Source organism: Hordeum vulgare, chromosome 4H (genome assembly GCF_904849725.1).
Source record: "Hordeum vulgare subsp. vulgare chromosome 4H, MorexV3_pseudomolecules_assembly, whole genome shotgun sequence".
NCBI lineage: Eukaryota > Viridiplantae > Streptophyta > Magnoliopsida > Poales > Poaceae > Hordeum > Hordeum vulgare.
In genome coordinates this window covers 194,645,983-194,654,386 of record NC_058521.1, presented here as the reverse complement: position 1 = coordinate 194,654,386, position 8,404 = coordinate 194,645,983, and positions in this window count along the sequence as shown.

Genomic DNA, 8,404 nt, shown 5'->3' with positions numbered 1-8,404 from the left:
AATGGTGTCCGCAGTGGCGGCCGATGGGATGGCTGCAATGGTAACCCCCATCATGGCTGGCGCGAGAAGCCTAGAGAGAATGGCTAGCATGAACAGTCTCGCGAGGACGACTAGCGTGACATGCCTCGTGAGGGCGCCTGGTGCAAACAACCTCGCGAGGTACGCCCTTACGACAAGACTGCTCTTCCATCGCTGTCGCATCTGCCCTGGAGGAACGAGAACAATGAGTGCGATGAGGAGGCTGGGGGCTATCAGGAGTCCCATGCCATAGCGTGTATCCTCGGTGGAGCCCATGCCCCCATGTTGAACCGCCTATTCGAGCAACTCTCTCATGAGGTGAACTCCACCCTCCCGAGGTTGGAGGTTGCGCGACCCCTTAAATGGTCGTAGTAGGCCATCACTTTCGACTCCAAGGACATTCTAGAATCCACTGTTGCCGCTGGCGTGCTTCCTATGTTGTGCACTCCCACCATCAGTACTGTCTCAGTCACCAAGACCCTCATCGACGGAGGCGCCAACCTTAACGTGTTCTTTGTCGAGACCTTCGAGACACACCTGGTTCCGTATAACCACCTGATGCTTACCAGGCCGTTTTCTGGGGTGACCGATGCCTCCACCCTTACCCTGGACAAGTCTGCCTCCTTTTCATCTTCGGCACACACAAAAACTACCACACCAAACACATCAAATTCAATGTGGCACACATCGGCCTACCATACAATGCAATCCTGGTATACCCGGCGCTTGCCAAGTTCATAGCGGCGACCCACCACGGCTACAATGTCCTCAAGATGGGTGGCTACAGTGGCGTCATCACCATCGCTTGCGATGAAATGGATGCGTTCTATTCCCTCGAGCGTGCCTACAAAGCAACTGTGACTGAGCATTGAGATGACGAGGGAGGTGTTGGGCTCCGCGAGGCCGTTCCCCGAAGAAAGAAGCACTCATTACCCATCCCACGTCCTGCTGAGGCGAAGAATGTAGGTCATGAAGCCAGTGTCACAAGCCTCGTGCCCGCTTTTGCTGCCTGCCTCTCCCTAGCATAGGAAGGCACGGTCCACGCCTCCCGCGGTCCAGCCTCGTGGGTTTCTAAGGGAGTCCGGAACTAAGGGGTCCTTGGACGGTCGGCCCATCCCTTATAGGCCGACTAATGGGTTGTGTTGTTAAAGACTGTATTCCATGATGATCTCATGTTCAGGAAGGAAAGCTTGAAAGACTGGCGTGTAATCCAAGTTAAGTAGGCTAGATCGGCGCACTTGTCCCTGGCTGGAGGTCAGTTGTATGTAACCCTAGGAACCCCCGGTGTCTATATAAACTACAAGGTTTCATCCATATAGGCAGGTTGACTCATCTAGGGTTTTAGCTCATAAGATCTAGAGGTAGATCAACTCTGTAATTCTTATCCACATCAATATAATCAAGCATGACATAGGGTTTTACCTCCTCAGGAGGGCACAAACCTGGGAAAACACTATCTCCTTCGTCTCCTGTAACCCATCAATTCAAGGTCCACAGCTCGGGATCGCCTACCTGATATCCGCCGGTTTTGACACCGACATTGGGCTTTCATTGAGAGTTCCAATGTGAGATCACCGGAAGGATTGATGGATCGCTTAATCAGCAGCGACCGAATTAGCAATAGGGACATCTTCGTTCCCGGGCGGGTTCTTGCATTTGGCAGCTTCATGCCGGCCATGCCTTCGGCCGGATCGGATGCTTCATCCCCAGTCATGAGATACGGTTCGGGAATCTCAAATTTTTGGCCAAATCCTGGGGCGATCTTTTCCCCACTAAGATCACGGTTTTGTCCGATGAGCTCCAAAATCACGAAGCCTTGATTTGTCTCTCTTGCCATGCCATGCCCTCGGTTCCCCTTTTGTTGAAAAGTTGGCTTTGTGCCCGAACCCGACCTAAGTGTCCGAGCAACAACAAAAGTCCATTGCCGAATATGCGTCCCTCGTGGAAGCCATGGAGGTCAACTCCGAAAACTGTCAAGAGATCGATTAGGATAGACTCTCGATATTAAACGAGATGCTCGACTAGATCCACTCGTTGAAATTGCGGATGCGGATTATGAGGTCTTTCACAGCCCACCGACCACCACTTGGTAACCACCATCGAATACTTAACGGGCATGTTGTATTACGCCTCCGAGGAGGTTGAAGACATGAACGATGAGGCCGATGAGCCCGCCCCTCTAAATACCGGGCGGTGGACTGCCACCTCTACTTACAAAGTCTACATCATGGACACACCCGATGACAATGGAGATCATACCGCCAAACAAAATGGTGATAAGTGAGGATCCATCAAAGCGTCAAAGGCAGCGTAAGCGGGACAAGGCGAACAAGGGAAGGGATACCATACAGGCCACGAGGGAAAATATAACCCCGGAGGACCGTGGCAACCTCGGATCTGCCGAGAAGCCACCGGAGGACCCAAACAAGCGCGAGGGACAGAACGATCCTGACGACCCTAACGATTCAGATGACGATAACTACCTCCCCCTTGTCGACGCGGAAGACAGCCTAGAGGCCGAAAATTTCAAAGTTCCCGAGGACCTTGAGGGTCAGGAACGATTCATGCAGCAGCTCATAGGTACCGCCCGCAGCCTGAAAGCGAAGACCTAGAGACCGAACAAGATACTATCAATAGTAGATGGACAAAAGTACTGGCGGCCAAAGAAGGATATGGCACTGAGTGGCCGGATCAAAACAAAAGCTACCCACACCGGCACCTGCTGCCTAAGTTCAATGACGAGGCCCGTGATCCCATGTCCCCCAGGCGCACACAACACGATAAACCCGATCGCCCACCCTAGCCTCCTCGTAGGAAAGGAAAGGAGCATGTGCAACCCAGAGGCAGACACGACCAATGACACGACTTGGACAACAAAACAGGTTGCAAGAGGTCCATCTAGGGATTTATAAGGTACTCTCCCACTCGATGGGATGGAGACCAACCTCTGTTTACTCGCAGCAAAAGAGATCGGGAACCGTAGCAGGCACAATCAACAGTCGATCTCTGGCACAATATAGCCCTGGTCAGAGGCGCCGCCCACCCATTGTGCTTTACATATGAGGTCATGTAACACCATTTTCTGGAACGGTTTAAACCCGTGAATATAGAACAATAAGACGGGACTACAGACCCCGTCGTGTGGATAAAAGATTTCCTTGTGCACATCTATATGGCTATGGGAGATGACCTCCATACCATTAAGAACCTACCCCTAAAGTTGAAAGGACTAGCATGGAACTAGCTAAAACATCTACCCAAAAAGTCCAACCGAAGCTGGGAAGAGCTCGAAGAAGCCTTCCCGTCCAATTTTCAGGGAATTTATGTCCAACTGCCGGATTACTCCGGCCTAAGTAACGTCATCCAAAAGGCAGGCGAATCGGCCACAGAATTATGGAATTGGTTCCTAACCAAGAAGAACGAGATCATGGACTATCCGGATGCCGAGGCGATAGCCTCCTTGAGGCATAATATCCGAGACGAACGGCTGGCTCGCCACCTCGGCTAGGATAGGCCGAGAACAATGTCCACCCTCACTTCCCTCATGACCCGCTTTTGGATGGGCGAGGAGAATTGCCTAGATTGACGTGGCCACAATGCGGACTACCCCGGTACCTATGAACTTGGACAAGGGAAGAAACACTTAGAGGGAACAGGGATGGACCAACTACATTAGATAAATTATGGAAAGGCCCTGCCAGATCCATGGCACCCAAGAAAAGCCCGCCACCAACAACAACCATAACAGTTGGGTGTTTAAAAAGACCGGCAAACTAGTAGTCAAGGAACAGGGCAAGGGACCACGAAGTCAAGACAACGACGAGCCCCACGGACGAACAATGGGGGCTAGAAACAGTTCCCTACAGACGTGAATACCATGAATATAATATACGTTACTCACTTAAGAAAGAAGGAGAGGAAGAGAGCCCTTTGGGTGGTATACTCCGTAAGCCGGTATCCCCGAAGTGCAACCCCTTGTCGGCTTGCCCGGTCACCTTTGATCGTAAGGATCAACCCACGAGTATCCGTCATGGAGGGTAGGTCGCCCTTGTCCTAGACCCCATCATAGATGGGTACCACCTCACTAGAGTCCTTATGAACAGAGGAAGTAGCCTTAACTTGATTTCCTCATAAACGGTAAAAAGAGATGGTCACAGACCAATCAAGGATTAAACTCAGCAAACACTACCTTCAAAGGAGTGATCCCAGGCGCCAAAGCCCACAGCTCTGGCAGGGTAATGCTAGAGGTCAAGTTCGGCTCACTCGACAACTTCCGCAGCAAAGACTTAATCTTCGAATTTGTCCCCTTCCATAGCAGATATCACGCACTGCTCGGCTGCATAGCATTCAACCGCTTCAATGTTGTCCCTCATTACGCCTACCTAAACCTCAAGATGCCCGGACCCAGGAGAGTTATCACCATCAATGGCAACACAGAACGCTCCCTCGGGACCGAGGAGAAGACAGACGCCTTGGCAGCTGAAAGTCAATATGACAGCGAAGCATCAAGCCACAAGCTAGCCATTGAGGCGCGGCAGGCGGCCAAGCGAGCTCGAGCACAATCGGATCTCCCGGAGACATCTCTGGCTCAAAGCAAATAGGGATACGCCCGCCACCACATGGCCGCATCACCCGTAAGTTATGTCCTTCATAGACACAATTTCACTCTCAAAATACCATGGGGAGGTGTGGGGATCCACCAACAAGGACCATATGTTTGGTTTGACCAAAGTACAGTCCAAACGTTTTCATGGACAAAAACGAGATATCATTAAGGATCTCCCAAACGTCAAGCTTACCCACACCACGGTAGCTTCTCAAGACCCTCTATTCAAGGCCCGCCTGCTGACAGCAACCACCTGTAAAGGATACTACCCCTCCCTTCTAAGAAGTATAGGAGAAATTGCATAGCTGGAAACACGACGGACGTCAAGTCACCAATGGAAGGCCGTGGGGAAACAGTTGCTTTGAACTATGTTGTTGAAAACAATAGTTACCTGTAATAGCTGCCTTGGCGTCATAAATTATAAAAATTCCTGGCATATAATATTTATAGACTTTTCTATAGTATTTATACATATATATGTTTCATGCTCATTGGCGTCGAAAGGTAAATTTGTTCCATACATATCAAGTGTGACCGACTAATACACTGGGGGCTTGGATGAAAATACCGCCTTGAGCACTACCCCATTACTACTTTTTAAGTGTTTGTTTCTCGGATATTGCTTTATATGAGTTGATTCTGAATTTTGTCTTGGGTCAATAGTTGGTTCTCCTGCTCCTTTGCATACCCACTTACATTCCGCTAGTTTGGCTAAAGGGGTAAAGGGATAACCACTATGATCGTATGCCCACCTAGCCTGGCTAAAATACCTTAGTGGCCAAATCCAAAAACTTACTGTCATAATAAGCGAGAACTAATATGCAATACGAGCATAAGTACGAAAAATCGATGGAGGTTATTCTGTGTCATATGAGGGGTTTGTACCTTTGCAAAACCTTGTGGTCACTATTTAAAAATCCGTTTTATCCTACTACCATAGAAATCTAGGGGCTCGTAACCAGCCCTCGAATTAAAGCTCCTAAGGTTAAGTGAAAGAAGTAAAGCAGCATAGTCCAATTGCCTCATTTCCTTCACACAGTACCGCCTCTAGGCACCGATATATCAGCTATGGGTCATAATGCGGATGTCGAAAAACCCCTTGTAGTCTCTACATGGTGGCTGAATCCGACGATTGGTAAGTTTCAGGTTAAACAACCGAAAAGGAGCCAAAATAATACAAAGTGCATTATACTTGGGACGAGCATCATAAGAAGAAATTGTTCCATCGCACGCGACAATACCCTCACTCATAAATTACATCTTTGGAACATCGGGCCTCTATGGCCCAATCACCCTCCATCGCGGCACAGAATTAAAGCTTAGGATGCTTGCACTCCTTTCCAGGAGGCGGAGGTGAGGTCGCCATCGAAGGGGCTTCACCCCTAGTCAATGCATGATGGTCCTCGCAGAACCCATCCGAGTTCCATCTATGCAAACAGAGTACCTTAGGAGGCTCATACAACTTCTGCGTTAAGCCGAAGTAACTACTCAGAAGAGGCTCGTGTTGGAAATATGCCCTAGAGGCAATAATAAAATGGTTATTATTATATTTACTTGTTTACTATAATCGTTTATTATCCATGTTAGAATTGTATTCATTGTAAACTCAAATACATGTTTGGATACATACACAACACACTGTCCCTAGTGAGCCTCTAAAGGACTAGCTCGTTGATCATACATGGTCAAGGTTTCCTGTACATAGACATGAGTTGTCATTTGATAACGGGATCACATCATTAGGAGAATTCTGTGATGGACAAGACCTAGACTAAGAACGTAGCATCTGATTGTGTCAGTTTATTGCTATTGTTTTCTGCCTATCAAGTATGTGTTCCTATGACCATGAGATAATGCAACTCCCGGACACCGTAGGAATGCCTTGTGTGTATCAAACATCACAACATAATTGGGTGATTATAAAGGTGCTCTACAGGTATATCCGAAGGTGTATGTTGTGTTGGCATGGATCGAGACTGGGATTTGTCACTCTCTCTGATGAAGAGGTATCTCTAGGGCCCACTCGGTAATACAACATCACAAGAAGCTTGCAAGCAAAGTGATTAAGGAATTACTCATCGGATCTTGTATTACGGAACAAGTGAAGAGAATTGTCGGTAACGAGATTGAACTAGGTATGCAGATACCAAAGATTGAATCCCAGGTAAGTAACATACCGATGGACAAAGGGAACAACATACGGGATTAAATGAATCCTTGACATAGAGGTTCAACCGATAAATATATTTGTAGAATATGTAGTAACCAATATGGCCATCCAGGTCCCGCTATAGGTTATTGACCACAGAGTGTCTCGGTCATGTCTGCATAGTTCTCAAACCGCAGGATCCGCACACTTAAGGTTCGGTGAAGTTTCGGTATTATTGAGTTATGTGTGTTGGTGAGCAAAGGTTGTTTGGAGTCTCGGATGAGATTCCGGATTTCCCGAGGAGCTCCAAAACGGACCATAGGTAAAGATTTATCTATAGGAAAGTGGTATACAGGTTCCAGAATAGTTTCATGGTTTTCCGGTATTGTACCGGGAATTGCAAAAGGGTTCCGGGGGTTCACCGGGAGGCGCTTACCCACCCCGGGGGGCACATGGGACTAGGAGGTGGTGCACCAACCCCTGGAGGGTTTGATGAGCCGAGCCCAAGAGTCCCATGCGCCAAGAGTTGGTGGAGGATGTGGAGGAGGAGTCCTCCCTAGGGTGTCCACCTTCCTTGTTGGACGTGGACTCCTTCCCCACTTCGGCCAGACCCTCCCACTTGGAGGAGGGGCCGAGGCTAGCCCTACCTACCCCTTCCTCCTATATATATTGGAGGTTTTGAGGGAAGCCACCACCCGAAAAGCCACATGCTGCCCTCTCCTCTATAGATCGTCTCCCTCCTCTAGATTAGTTCGGTACAGCTCGGCTAAGCCCTACCGGATTAGTTCACCACCACTGCAACCACACTGTTGTGCTGCCAGAGAACTCATCTACCTCTCCAGCCTCGCTTGCTAGATAAAGAGGAGGAGAACATCATCGAGTTGTACGTGTGCTGAACACGGAGGTGCCATCCGTTCGGCACTAGATCGTGATTGCATCAAGGGACGGCTTGCGATTTGGATAGCAAAGACGTTTGACTACATCAATCGTGTTTCTTAACGCCTCCCCCTTAGTGACTTACAAGAGCATGTGGATCTGATCACTCCTCTCGTAGATGCTCATCACCATGGAGAGATCTTGTATGTGGTTAGGAAATTTTTTGTTTCCCATGCAATGTTCCCCAACAGTGGGATCATGAGCTAGGTCTATGCGTAGATGAAATCTCGAGTAGAACACAAAGGAGTTTGTGTGCGTTGATATTCAGATTGCTTCCCTCCTTAGTATTTTCTTGATTCAGCGGTATTCTGGGATGAACATAGCCATACCAACCTTACTCGGCCACGTACGAGAGACTGGTTCCATTGACTGACATGCAACTTTTTGCATAAAGATGGTTGGCGGGTGTCTATCTCTCCCACTTTAGTTCAATTAAGATTCTACAGAGGTGGTCCTTGGAGAAGGTTAAATAGAAACTTGCATATCATCCTTGTGGTTTTGCGTAGGTAAGAAGCGTTCTTACTTGGTACCCATAGCAGCCACGTAAAACATGCAACAACAAATTAGAGGACGTCTAACTTGTTTTTGCAGGGTATGTTATGATACGATATGGCCAAAGACATGATGATATATATATTTCATGTATGAGATTATCATGTTTTAGTTAATATCGACTTGCATGTGGATGCTACGTT